Below are 14,143 nucleotides of genomic sequence, written 5' to 3' on the forward strand. Positions count from 1 at the left end.
AAATTAATAGAATTTAAAAGTGTAGAATTTTAAGTTGGTAGATATCGCAAATTGATATTTACACACTGTTTTCATATTTCAAATTGATAACTCAAAACATATTCCAGTAGATTTTTATAATGAAATATTTTAAGCATTATAAAAATAAAAAATATTTTTACTAATTTTATTTATTTATTGTACAAAGATACTGTAATCAAATTCTTGTAGCTGCATTGGGTATGAATTTTTACTTAATAAATAATTTCATACTTAAATAAAAATTTTTTTAAGTATGAAGCTATAATGAATGAAAGAAGTCAAAATTACTACTGGTCATATGAACAATTTTAAACTTTATTTAATAAAATAGTTGTCACAGTTTTCCATTTTTCTGAAATTTCAGCAGACAGACATCACACTTTCGATAAGACTTCAACTTAAATACACTTCACCTAAATTAATAATCTCAAATAAATGTATTAATAAGCATACAAACAATAGTTTTAGATACAAATATAAATAAGAATTTTGCACAAAAGGATTCTTTCCTTCATAGAACGGTTTTAAAAATTATTAATTAGTGGTAGCTTCTTCAAACATGGGAATTATATTCAAATACATACCAGGAATGGTAAACTCTTGTCAGGCTAGAAAAAACTGATTATGTAAATCTACCCAATACAAGAAACTGTCATTTACAAGAAACATCTAATTTAAAAATGGAAGTTTAATATAATTCACTCAATAATTCTATATGAAAATCTATTTTATTAACTTTTAATGTTATATTTTACATGCTTAAAGAAACTAGTTTAGAAGAAAAGAAAAAAATATTAAATTTCGTTTGGGTCTTCAAAAGAAAAAAAATTAAAAAAGATTCACAAATGAAGTGCCATTGAAAATAAAACAAAAATTCAGAATAATATTTGCCATTCATTTAAAGCCTACTCATAATTTTAATTAGGTATTCACAACTCTAAAATATTACTTATAGGTTTAATAGTAATTTTTTCAAACTTTATTAAAACAATATATTTAAAAAAAAAACTTGAAACATGTGTCTTAGCATTTTATAGTATTTTGTTTCAAACAGAACATTGGACATATCTTTAAACTTACCTACTAAGCATGGCAGTAATATTAGTTTGAGAAAGACAAGCTATAAATGCTTAATATAATTTTTAGATTTAAATATTTAGACACATAAATATATGGTTAAGCATTTACAGAAAAAAAAATTTAAATTTTCGAGAGCATAACAACTAATATAACACAATAAATTTATCAACTTTAGTTTGCTTAATCAAGTAGAGTAGACTTAAAAATAGAAAGACATTTAAGGAAATACATTTACCTAAATATTGTTCTGAACTTAATTGCTAAAATAATTAGACAAATTATGAAAATAGTTCATTGTTCTTGCGTTATTGCAGAAATTCTTAACTGCAATTTTTATTGTTTACACCAGTGAAAGTTAATGTGGTTTATAGAATTTCATTGCATAGATTTTCTACTTTAAATAAATTACCAGCATATGAAAAAAAAAGTTTCACAGACATAAGCAAGTATAAACCTTAATAACTATATTTGAAATTGATGAAACTCTCCTCTGAAAAAACGCGAAATCATAGCTGACAACACGGATAGGAACAAAATCCAGTAGATTTCACGAAATAATATAAATTTCATAACTGTTGCAGAATGTACTAAATAATTGACACAAAAGGGAATTTTAAAGATTTTTCTAGTTATCAAAATAGAAAAATTGCAATATTTTCCAGTTAAAATTGATGTCATACTTGAAATTTTATGTGTTACGTTTACTCATAATTTTGAATATTAATAGGCATTTAATTAATCAAATATATTTAAAAGATTCTATTACTATAATATATTTAAAAAGAAAATTCTGAATAAATTGAACATTTTAGAAGACAAAAAGTTTTGACCCGATTTCTGACAATGAGGTTTGCTTCATTATGAATTACTAATACTTATGCAAATGTGCTTACTGACATCTGTTCTGATAGATGTCCCAATAACTAGCTTTTACGCAATTAAAAACATTCATAAAACACAATTGTTATAACTTTCATCCCATAACACAAAAAGGCTATATAAGAGTTTATACACAGGCTGTGAAATTAATACATAACTTAAACAGCAGACAATAAGATCATGCATATGTTTGATACATTATACCTGCTTTTTTCATTTCATACACAAAATTAATTTTACTTTTAACAAACTGTACTTTTACCCTACAATAAAGAACTTAAATTATCATCAATGACTTGATCATTTAATCATGTGCAATTTCAAAAACAATACTTAAATTTTTAGAAATTAGAAACAGTAACCTTAACCTTACTCCCAAACTGCCGATTAAATTTTGTATAATTACGAAAAATCAGAACTTTGGATTACATTTCATGATATGATTATATGTACACAACTAACAAAAGGAGAATAATGATAACTCCAAATGCTTACAAATATATCTACATAAATGTGAAATTATAAATAATTGACAATATAAATATAAAATTACTAGAAGATAAGCTGATTTTAAATGCATTACAGAAAACTTTCATATCTTTAAAGATCAAAATTAAACTAAAAATATTTTGATAAAACTGCAATGTTTTACTCGAAAAAGGGAACTTACCAGTTTCGGGAGTCTGTAAAAATGGCACGTAACTTTTATTGTTGTCATCAATGCAAAATTAATTGCAGTAAGAGGTAAAAAATACAGCTAATGTAATAATAAGTTTTTTTAGAACAATCTTAAATCTAGAATTACAATCTAATGAACGACTTACCCTAGAAAGTAATTAACATCTAGTTAAGTTTGCAAATAAGCTTTAGTTGTTATACCGAGCTTGGAAAAACAATAAAAAGATAACCATTTTAAAAACATCTATATAGAAAGTTTAACAAACTATCTAAATAGGCAGTTCTCTAGCTACTGTTTCACCAAGTTTATCTTCTCCACAATCAGCTAACTGTATTTGGTACATAGAGATGCTTCCAGTCTTTCCTGTACATGAATCATGAACTACTAGAGAAAAAAAGTATCATTAAAAATACTATGCATTAAAGAATTACTATGTCAAAAGGGATAAATTTCTCACAGAGACAAAATTTACAGAGTTAACTAATTTATTTTGAATACATAAATCTCATCTATCAATTTTGAAATATATAAAGATAATTTGAAGATCTAAAATACTTGTAAATTTAATCACCACATCTTCTTAATACAGCTATCCTAAACAATGCAACCTTCATATTTCAACATTCCTTATTATAAACTAGACTATATAAATTTCAGCATCCTACCTTAATTTTAATGACAAACAGTACAACACACAAGCATTTCTCTCTATATAAGTTCATTTATTATTATACATAAATAACAGACTATATAATTTCCAAAAATTTATGCAAGCTCATTTTTGCTATATTACCGCTGATTTAACTAAAACATTCTTAATGATCAAAACATTTATATTTTAAAAAGAATAAATATTCCAATATGAAAACATTTTTAGGTTATCAAAAATTATCCAACAAATGTTTTAAACAATAAAAGCTCAATCAATTAATGCATATAAAAATAAATTTCTAGTAAAGTTGAATTATAAAATTCATTCTCAATGGAAAATAACACGTGAAAGATGTTTACGTTTTATAGAACGTAATATATTAACATTCATGCAATGTTTTAAAATTTAATTAGTTAAAAATAAATGTATAAAAGTAACATATTAATAATTTTTACTTACCACAACAGATTAGATTTCTACTCCATGCAGTAAAATTTCGGCACGTGAAATTAACAACAAACATGCACACGAACACTGGCGATGTGGCGATTTAACAGATAGAAAAAGTCGCCACACTGATTGAAAAAAGTAACCCATTTTTCGTTGCCACCGGGAAGATAGGACCTTCACTTCCTCTTACGGGTTCCTCTTATCTATGAAACTCATCTTCTTATAACCCTATATTGATTGTGTGACCAAACTTTTTCGCCAAAGCAATTGGCGTGGTTTAAACAAAAGCTATTGTTAGAGGAAGCCATTTTCTGTATTTGGCTGCGCGGGATTTCATATTTTATCATCATAAAAGTTTTAATTACAGGTAATTCTTATTAATTAAAGATTTATAATATTAGTGTACGTTTCATAGCAGTATATAAAAAAATTACATGAAATTTTTAAAAAGATTAATGAATTTTATTAAATATCTGTGAATACGACGCGTTAGATTTTAAAGTAAATAGTTTGTAAAATGTATGTATTTTAAGAAAATCGTTATAAAAATTCATTTATCAAAGTTTTTCTCTGCTTTCTTAGAAATCCTTTGTTTGATCTGCCGAAATTGTGTGAAGCAGTTTAGTAATGAAATTTCATTTAGTTGAATTACTTGATTTATGTTTATTTTAGTGACATAATACAGAGGTATCTTTTTTATCTATGAAATATATTGCTAATTAAAATTTATTATATACAGAAAGATTAATATTGAATTTTCTTAAAAATAGTGAAGAGGGTTTTGATCATGTCTAAAATAATTTGTTTCAATTTTATTGTAAACTAATCTAAAAAAAAATTCTGAGAGAAATGGAACAAATTTAGATAATATTTATCATTTTCATTCACAGTTACTGCATTCATTATTATTCTTTTAGGTTGTCTTAACTATTGAATAAATTATGAGCATGCATACTTTCAAAAAAATTTTTTATTCTATAGGTGTATCACAATATGTGCAAAACAATTTGTACTCAATAATTTGTTTTATTTAAAATACATAATACAAATACTATAATAAATTAGAAGATAATTCAGATTAGCAAGTTATCTTAAATTTAAGTTATCTTTATTGGATATTAATATGAAATTGAATTTTTTCAATTATTTAACTTCTCAAACTATATCTATAATTGTATTTTTTTCATTACCCTAAGATTTTTGACAGTTTACGTGGACAATGTAAAGCAAACTTTTCATATTTCTTCTTTCTCTTCATAAAATACTTTTTTACTAGGTGATTCCTTGGAGAAGTATTTGGCTAATTACTTAAATGCTGAATGAAAATGGGATATCGATGTTTGCACACCCTGGAATCGGTGTGGACAAATTAAGTGTGCAGTTGTGAAGGGACGATTGTGTTTTTGTCTTAATTCATGTTGGTAAGTTGAAATGTAATTTATTTACATATTTAATGATTATGTATCTAAACCATTTGTTGGCATTGTTAGTATCTTGTGTAACTATTCTAATTCAGATACTTATTTATTTTTTTATTAATATTACTTATGGTTGTGCTATAAAATAATAATTTATTTTGCTTTTCTTAATAATAAAGGAACTAATGATGTGCAATTGGGTACAATGCCCAACTTTAAAAAACTGGCTTGTGTGGTTAATAAAATTTGTGGGGTTATTGGGGAGATTTTGTTTGGTTATCTGTGGAAGAATAATTCTGAGTAGCCAGCCGCCAGGAACTAATAACAAGAGAAGGGAACTCAGAAGGTATAACTCGTAACCACCCCCGGACAACTATCTACATGTTTTTTTTTTTTGTTATTAAATTTGCAAGTTTAAAATCTGTTTAGCACCTTGGCGTTTGTAGTTGGCACGGCAGATCACAATACAGAAATATTTCTGAGTTGTTTTTCTCGAACGAAGAGTTTAGAAATTTCTCTTGCTGAAAGATCAGCATATGCATCAACATTTTGTTAATCTTGAAAACGTCACTATAAAGCGATTCAATGAAGTAATTAAAACTTTGTGAATTTTACTTGGGCTAATGTTCTGTGAATCAGCTTTATCTGTGGATGAATGTATTGGTTAAGATCACATACATTTAAACTGCCAGGGCCATATTCAACTGGCAAACATCTTTGAAGAATGCATAGCAAAGTTGCTAAAAAAAGAAGTGTATTTATACACAACTTTATATACTAATAATATAAAAATATTGTAATCTTGTCTTGACATTTAGCCAGATAACCAGAACTCATTCCATACAAATAAGAAAGAGTAGTCACAGTCAGATATCTGTTTAGAAGAGATTTGGGTCCGTTAACGAACTATTCACAAAATATCTTTTCATAAAAACGGACATTTCACAAAATAATTTATCCTTTACTCAGACCCTTCACAAATTCGTTTATCTTCATTATTGTTTTGTTAATCGAATAAGCCCTTCCGGGGGGGGGGGGGAGAGAACGACAGATGTAATCTAAATAAATTTTGTCTTCGGCAGACACTTCTTCCTTTATTCGTCCGAAATGAATATTCTGCGTTCAGCAGTATAGGCAAAATACCAAATATTTGTATGTTGCATCTCTAATTTAGTAGCAGCAATTGCTGTTTATTTTTTAAATTTTAATTTTTTTAATTATAATTTTACAGTGTTGGACATAATCTTGTAAGTCTTTACAATTTAAAAACTCCTTGAAAAAGTTTTTTTTTTTTTTGCAATAACAGACCCTATTTGCACAAATTCACAAAAGCAGGACCCTGGTTGAAAGAATGTGACTTAACGTTTATTTTATATTCACAAATTACAAGTAATTTTTTTCCAATTTTACAAATACGGACCTTTTACAGAATGTCTGGACAGATCCCTGACAGTACTTGAACAGATTTAGTACTATGATGCTGTAAAGAAAAATATTCAGTAGAGAGTGTTTTTTTCTAATATTCTTATCTGTGCTACTTTACACAATGCAGAAAATTTTTTAGATGCAATAGAATATTTTATGACTAGTTCTCTCTCAATGATTCTGGTTCTACCCTTAAAGGACAGAGGGAAGATTGTTTAGAGCATTGTACCTGAATTATAAATACTCTTCCACTTTAAATGCCTTTGGTAAAATATACTAAATGAATAATGCTAATAACGCTAATGAATAATGCCAATTGCTATTTCTAAATAGCAATGGATATATGTTCAACACTAAAAGAGATTATAAAAATTTTTAGATTGCACGGAGATTGATCTAATTCTATTCTTTGTTAGCTTAAATGAGATCTAGACTTAACAGAAGCTAATATGAGTGTCTCAGTTAGTATCTTTCTCTTTTATTACTATAATGTTTTGATTATTCGGAGAATTGTTTATTTTTAACAGTGGCATTATACCTTAATCGTTGTGAGTTTTTTTTCCCCAACTGTATTGTTATAGTATGGATTGTTTACTGTTAGTACAGCACTGTTTATAAATTATTACAGTATTAATAAAATAATTAAAGTCAGAATGAATTAAATGATCTTTTAATGTTTATCAGTATTTGTCTTTAATCACACCGTGGTTAAGGAAAAGACAGTGCCCTACCAGTTAGTATATTCCTCTTTTATTAATAATATATATTCTTTTACTTTGATTATTTCAAAAATATTTATTACTTTTGTTTTTATCAGTGGCATTTATTGCATTCTAAATAAAAACTAATTTAATGTTTGATCTAGATACTAATAAGTTTAGAAAATTAATTTATGATTTTATTTTTTATTCTTGTAAAAGGTTTAGAAAATAATATTCATTAAGGAACTGGTGATGTCGACAGAATTTAGATGATTAGATACTAAAAAACTGGGAACAGTGCAATCAAACCTGAACAATGGACAAACACATCAACATGTACTGGCTCATCATTAAAAGTCAGCGTGGGGATAACACAACATGCACATTCCATGATCCATCATGGACTCGTGCCTTTAAGAAGCCTTCGTGGCTGTCTCTAGGGTAAACGGTGACTCAACAGTGCACACACCAACTGAACAATTGGCTGTGGGGTCATTTATGTTGTGTAAAGAAAATATAATAAAATCTGTGCTGTGACTAACTATTAAATGCTGTGATGTAATGTCCTGTGATTGTCTTGTTCTTAAAGCCATTAGTCTTTATATGTAAACCCTGATTGATGCTGCAATAGAAATATTAAATAATATTAATCAGACACTTTCCCTCTCTTTCAGATGTAAGTAACCTGACTAAATTGGGGATCTGCAAAAAGAAAAAATCGAGCAACAAAGCTAATGTTGCAATAATTTACACTCCTTTTTTATGTCTTGATTTTAAAGTGACAGATGTGTCAAATCCCCGAGTATGAGTTTGAGTGATGCTTCCTCCCAAAAGAGTTGTGAGACCACTCTGAAAGTGTCACAAGTATGCCATATGTGTGGAAAAAGATGGATATGCCAGATTTAATAATAATAAAAAAATTTCTGTTAATCTGTGCTTATAACTTAAAACTTATACTTCTGTGCTAAAAGTTCTTTCACTCTGTGATTCAAACTAATGTATGCAATCCTTTATTAGATTCACAATTTGAAGAGTTGTGCTTTTATCTATGTACTTAACCATTGGTTGAAATCTTAACAAGGTATCTTGATTACAATATTAATTTGAAGCAACTTGTTCTCTTCTAGCTTTTGCCTGGATTCTGCTGATGATTCATGTTTGTCCCGGGGAATGGTCTCACAGCATTGTCTGCTTAAAGCTTTTCTGTGAGATATATTTACCAGGACTTGATTTTCTACAATGGTTTATGCAGAGTCTCATTAAGTTTGAAGAATATCTCTGTACCGTAACAAGATAACATTTCAGTCATTGATTTTGCTATATGTATTAAATATAATTGTATATTTTTTAAATTCATAAAAATAAACGAAAAGCGTTTAGGACTATAAAATATATTTTAACTATAATCACAAAATTTGTTTTTAGCTGCATACAAGACAAATATGTTCTGATATGCACCATTTCTAGCTTGTCTTACCTTTCTTCTATCTTATTTTTATGTGTGTACATTGTTAGAATAATTTTTAAGTTGATAAATTAACCTAATATAAATATGGTGAGAAATTATAGTCCTAAAAAGGATACTAAGCTTCTAGAAAGCAAAAATGGCAAATTTCTTTTAAAGATTGAAAATGAAAATTTCAGTGTGAGAGCTGAAGTGTTAATCTTTATTCCGGCTTTTAAATAAAACGTTTTAATAGCTGCTTAAAAATATCTTTTTGGTTTATTTGTTTGATCTTAATGTCTTATTTGTTAATTACCATTGTATAATTATTTTTAAACAGCCCATTTACTATAAAAACTGGTGATCAGTAATTACCCCAGAAATGATCAAGAGAAGGGGTAATTCCTTATCACTAAAAATTTAAAATCTTTTAAATTCTAATTAGATTTTTAAACAAAAGAAGGTAGCATAGGACTCATCCCATATAGCCTCAAATTTCCAGTAAATATTAAAATTCTATTTTGAATAGTTTTTTCACAAAACAGATGTTTGCATTTTTTGATCAGGAATTACCCCAGGTCACCCTATTAGGTATCCAAAGGTATGTTAATTCAGATAAAGTAGTATGTTCTGTTTTCATTAATTAAAATATCAACTGCACTAAGTAATTAGCTTATTTGCTAGTCACCTTTTTAAACCATTGAGATTGAGTTCTCGTGTGTGAAGATATAATAACTAGATCAGAAGTTATTTAAGGTTTTGTTTATGCAGTACTTACCAAATTCACTAAGTTTAGTGCCTTTAAATTTGTTATAAGTCTATAGAATTTCTGTAAAATTATTTTCTGCTGCAAGCATGTGTTCAGATTTATAATTTTTGTTTAGTTGATGGGTTGTAGATATGCTGTAGTTGAGTTTATTAAAAATGTAAGAATAATAAATGTTTTTGAATATTTTATTCAAATTCCAATCTTCTTGTAGCTAATGCAATTAATTAAAGTGATAAAAACAATTCAATAAACCAAAAAGTTTGTTTGCTCTTGTTACAAAATTAAATTCAGAATGACTGCATATAAATTCTGCGAATAAATTTTAAATCATTGATAATTGTATGAATACAAGTAAGCACCACATGCATATGAATACTTAAATTATTTCTATTAAAAAAATTTCTATTACTCTATTAAAAAAAATATTTCTATTTTAGGATAAACTTATACAGTAAAGTTATCCGGAAATCAGAAAGCCGGAAAACCGGAACGAAATTCAATAAATTTTCCCGCCATATTTTAAAAAAAAAAAACGAAAAGCGTTAGTTAACTTATTTTTAACGAACTGTAATTCAACTTTTTTTTATTTTCAACTAGCTAAATATCCACTCTTCGAACAGGATTAATAAAATCAAAAAAACAATAACTCGGTACTGAACAACCCAATGAAATCGTGGACAAAACTGAACGGTATATACTGACAAAATTAATAAGCAAAAACATAACAAAACCTGTTTTTTGTTGTTCAGCCCATTAAAATTGAGATTAACTGTATTCAACATTACTAGGCATAATATCGAAATTAACCATTAACTTGGAATTTTTGTAAATAAGTAATTTTTTTAATTTATATAATAGGAATTACCCATATTAATTAAGCATCATTGGCGACAATAATAGTATGGCGCTTGTTTACGATTAATCTATACGAATAAGTACCTGAACTCCATAAATGTTGCTTTTTGTAACATAATGGCTTACTTTTTAGTATTTCAATATGCATCTATTACATTACTTAAATGAACTGAGCGTCAGCATTAACACTTTGACACAGAATTTTCATTAAATATATTTTTTTTCATTATTTCTTTGTATTTATTCATGTCAGGATAGGTGAGAAATAAATTTAGAAGTTTAATAATATTTGGTGAGATGAAATATAACGTGAAACACCATGTCTTTTCCTGCATAAAAAGTCAAATATTTCAAACGCGGTTCACTTCCAAACAATTTAACTAATATGCAGTTATTTAAATCTTAGCGAAACAGTTATTTATAATTGAAACTTCTTTAATTTACAAAATCATTAATACATTTTTGAATATGAATCAAAAAAAGATTTTTCCAAACTAATTATTTTGAATTTTATATTTCAGTAAAATATATAATTCCGTAATCTAACAAATATTTTTTATCAGCTGTTTGACTTTTTATTTTTAAAGAGAGAATACCAAAAAAATATATATATTCTTACTAGGAATTAAAAGGCCAGAGAAAAAGAAAAGAGGGACAGCTGTTAATAAAACTGAAGTAATTTTCTACGTTTTTCCTAAGCAAATTAGTACCACTTTCCCATTAATTTTGCCTTTCATTGCAAAAGAATTTTTTTTTAATTTTAATTACCGCTGTTTTTAAATTATTTACTTATACCGAAACACATTTTGACAGACGTGACAAATTAAATACGTGATTTCAGATAACTTCAGAGATAATTTGGTGACATAGTGCTACCACGTAAATTTTTTTTTTCATTGTTGTTGTTTACGTCGCACTAAAGCTGCTCAATGGGCTATTGGTAACGGTCTGGTAAACATTCCTGACAATCATCTGAAGACATGCCATCACAATTTTGAACTCTGCCGAGGTGAGGCTCCCTTCACTTCGATAGACCGACGACATGCGCGTGAAGTCAAGTACTTACGTATAACATTTTAACGAGAAACAATACCTCACACCCTCGGTCCCTTCACAGATTGATCCAAGTAGTTTTTCACCCGCACGCTGACAGCAGCCAGTTATGCTCGACTTCGGTGATCTGCTGAGAACGTGTCAACAATCAGTCAATTGCGGAACTGTTGTTGATTGAAATTATGACGTAGCGAGAAAAAAAAACTAAATAAAGTACAAGCAATAACTCTTTTTTATTGTTATTAAATAGAGCTATAAAGTATCAATGATGTTATCTTTAAGATTTTTGAGGAAACAACGGCTAAGGCTTAACCAGTCAACCCCGCTTAAAGGAATATCATCAGTTCCAGCCAAATCTATGCAATTGAGCGGGTTATTCGATTAAAAGGATAGTGCAATATTCTATCCTAAATTTCTGCGAAATTTTATTTTTAATGGTATTTAATGCAAATTATAGTGTTTTGATTAAATAAACTTAGTTTTATGATCAATAAAGAATTTTGACTAATAGTATCTGTGTTAGACATAAAATCATGATCATAAAATATAAATGTCATTTAAAGTTATATAAAAATAAATCAATATTAGTGAATAGTATAATATATAGGTACTAAAATATTATTTGATCCCTTCCGAAAAAATCTATAATTGAAGACTATTTTTATACCCGTTTAATTCGTCAATTTATCAAAATTAGATTTTCCCTTTCAGTTTCTATTAAGACTTTCATGAATAATTGCGTATTCCTCTCAAACGTATAGTCAGATTATTTATTTTAAATTTTTTTTTTCTAACCTCGTCTTGAGAATTTCCAAATTAATGAGCTGTTTTAGTTTGGAATTTTTTTTAATATATCGTTTCCCAGATTCATTGCCCCCCCCCCTCTATTAATTCAAATCCATCCTTTTCTTGCTGAACTTGCAATCATTCTCAGAGTTATTCTATGGATTAAGCAATAATTATTCTTACTTAAGAGAAAGACACACTGTATACTGATTTGTTACGTTTTTGAAATTTTTTCTTATGAAAGCTAATAGCGCACCAGGAGGGGACCACAAATCTTGACTACAAAACAAATCACTCTGTACCTTTTTAAAATTCTAAATGATGTGTAAGTAAGTACAATTTGTCTAAAGTAAGAACTCCCCTATTCGTCTGGACCTGTGGGGGTGACTATGGTAACAAGGTATAACTATTTCAAATAGGGGTGTGGGTCACTATTTAGGATATATTTTGTCTCGGGTGGGGGAGAGAAAGGGAATCATTTTTCTTCATATTGCCCTAAAGCAGTGTTTCCCAAAGTGTGGTACGCGTACCCCCAGGGGTACGGGAACAGTTTAGCGAGGGTACGCGTCCTTATGCGAAATATCTTGCAATAAACGAAAATTTCAAACAAACTTATTTAAAAACAAAGCTAGCCATGAAAATTTACGATTACGTATTTTTCTATTTGCTATTTTTTGCGGAGTTTGCAGTTAATAATTAGTGGTGTCAACAGCCAGTTGTGATTTTTAACTTTTGTGCAATTTTTTTTATAGTAAAAAATACACTCATTTTTTTATTAGTGGTACACAGCATTACGAAAAATTTAGAAAGGGTACACAAAAGTCATAAGTTTGGGAAACACTGCCCTAAAGTAAAGAGAAGCTACCCTCCCTGAAATTCGCTATTCTTGTTTCCTTAGCAGCAGACGGCCTCAGATTTAGTGGCGGGGGGAGTTCTTACCGTAAACAAACTATAATTCAAAGAGGGGTAAAACACTCGTCGCTCACTTCAATGTATAACTAGCAGCAAGATTAGATTTTTTTTTTCAATTTTACCCCTAACACCTGTTTAGACCAACTAATGAACAGGACCCTTTTGAAGTGACCACCTATTGTATCCTTATCTTAACTGAAAAACGAAAATTTCATTTTAGTTAGTGAAGCATTTCTCCAAAATAAACAAATTTTTTCATTTCAGTACCTCTTCTTCATGCAATTAGGCGGGGACAAAAAACAAAGAATGTCAGTTTAAACGGGGAAGTTTAACATTAGTTGCATACAAAATGATTTGGTTCCATTCGTGTAAGCTTGTTATTCGATTATCCGACATGTAATTAAGTGGACATGACGAAAGAAAGTTCCAATCCGTTTTTCGCTCGAACGGTTTGTAATATAATGTTTTAATGTGAACAGTAACCTTCGTGCGACGAACTATTAGTATGCCAAATTTCATTGCTCTCTGTCGGATGGTTTAGTCCAGGGGTGGCAAACCTTTATGTCTCAACGTGCAATTTTTTCTAAAAAAATGTTTAATGAACTAGTTAATGTATAGTTTGTCTAAAGTAAAAACTCGCCTAGCCATTTGTCAAGACCCTTGGCGGTGATTATGGTAACGAGGTCTAACTATTTCAAGGGATGTGGGGTCATTGCTTAGGACAGATTTTGGCTAAGATTCAGCGAGAGTAAGAGGACTTTTTTTCCAGTCTATTGTGTTAGCCCTAGAGTGAAGAGAAGCTACCTTCCCTCCCCCCCAATGCCCTCCTGTGTTAACATTGTTCGTCAATTCGGACATTAACAGGGCAGATTTGTTGGCCTCTCTTACAAGGGCACCATATTAGGTGGGCCAACGTTGCTCCCACAGTAAGGACAGATAGTACAGAGAAGAAAAGAACATTCATGCCTTGCCCGGGATTCGATCCCAGAACCTTTCTGGTGCAAAGGCAGTTCCCTAAC

General features: G+C 28.9%; 2 long non-coding RNA genes across 3 annotated transcripts; one reads left to right on the plus strand and one right to left on the minus strand.

Annotated features, from left to right (window-relative positions):
* Window positions 1-315: 315 nt before the first annotated feature.
* Window positions 316-3,940, minus strand: LOC147814555 (uncharacterized). The gene is made up of 4 exons (XR_015431282.1): window positions 3,771-3,940; window positions 2,805-3,043; window positions 2,651-2,663; window positions 316-629 (listed from the first exon to the last, which is right to left on the minus strand). It is a non-coding gene; the product is annotated as an uncharacterized LOC147814555 (long non-coding RNA).
* Window positions 3,941-4,042: 102 nt separating this feature from the next.
* On the plus strand, window positions 4,043-8,349 carry LOC147814556 (uncharacterized). Of its 2 annotated transcripts, none has more exons than XR_015431283.1 (3): window positions 4,043-4,128; window positions 5,038-5,182; window positions 7,980-8,348. It is a non-coding gene; the product is annotated as an uncharacterized LOC147814556 (long non-coding RNA). The 2 variants fall into 2 exon arrangements; XR_015431284.1 differs by lacking the exon at window positions 4,043-4,128 and adding an exon at window positions 4,342-4,448 and having other exon boundaries at window positions 7,980-8,349.
* Window positions 8,350-14,143: the final 5,794 nt, after the last annotated feature.

This window comes from Parasteatoda tepidariorum, chromosome 2 (genome assembly GCF_982258835.1).
Source record: "Parasteatoda tepidariorum strain Cologne lab strain chromosome 2, Ptep-v5.0, whole genome shotgun sequence".
Taxonomy (NCBI): domain Eukaryota; kingdom Metazoa; phylum Arthropoda; class Arachnida; order Araneae; family Theridiidae; genus Parasteatoda; species Parasteatoda tepidariorum.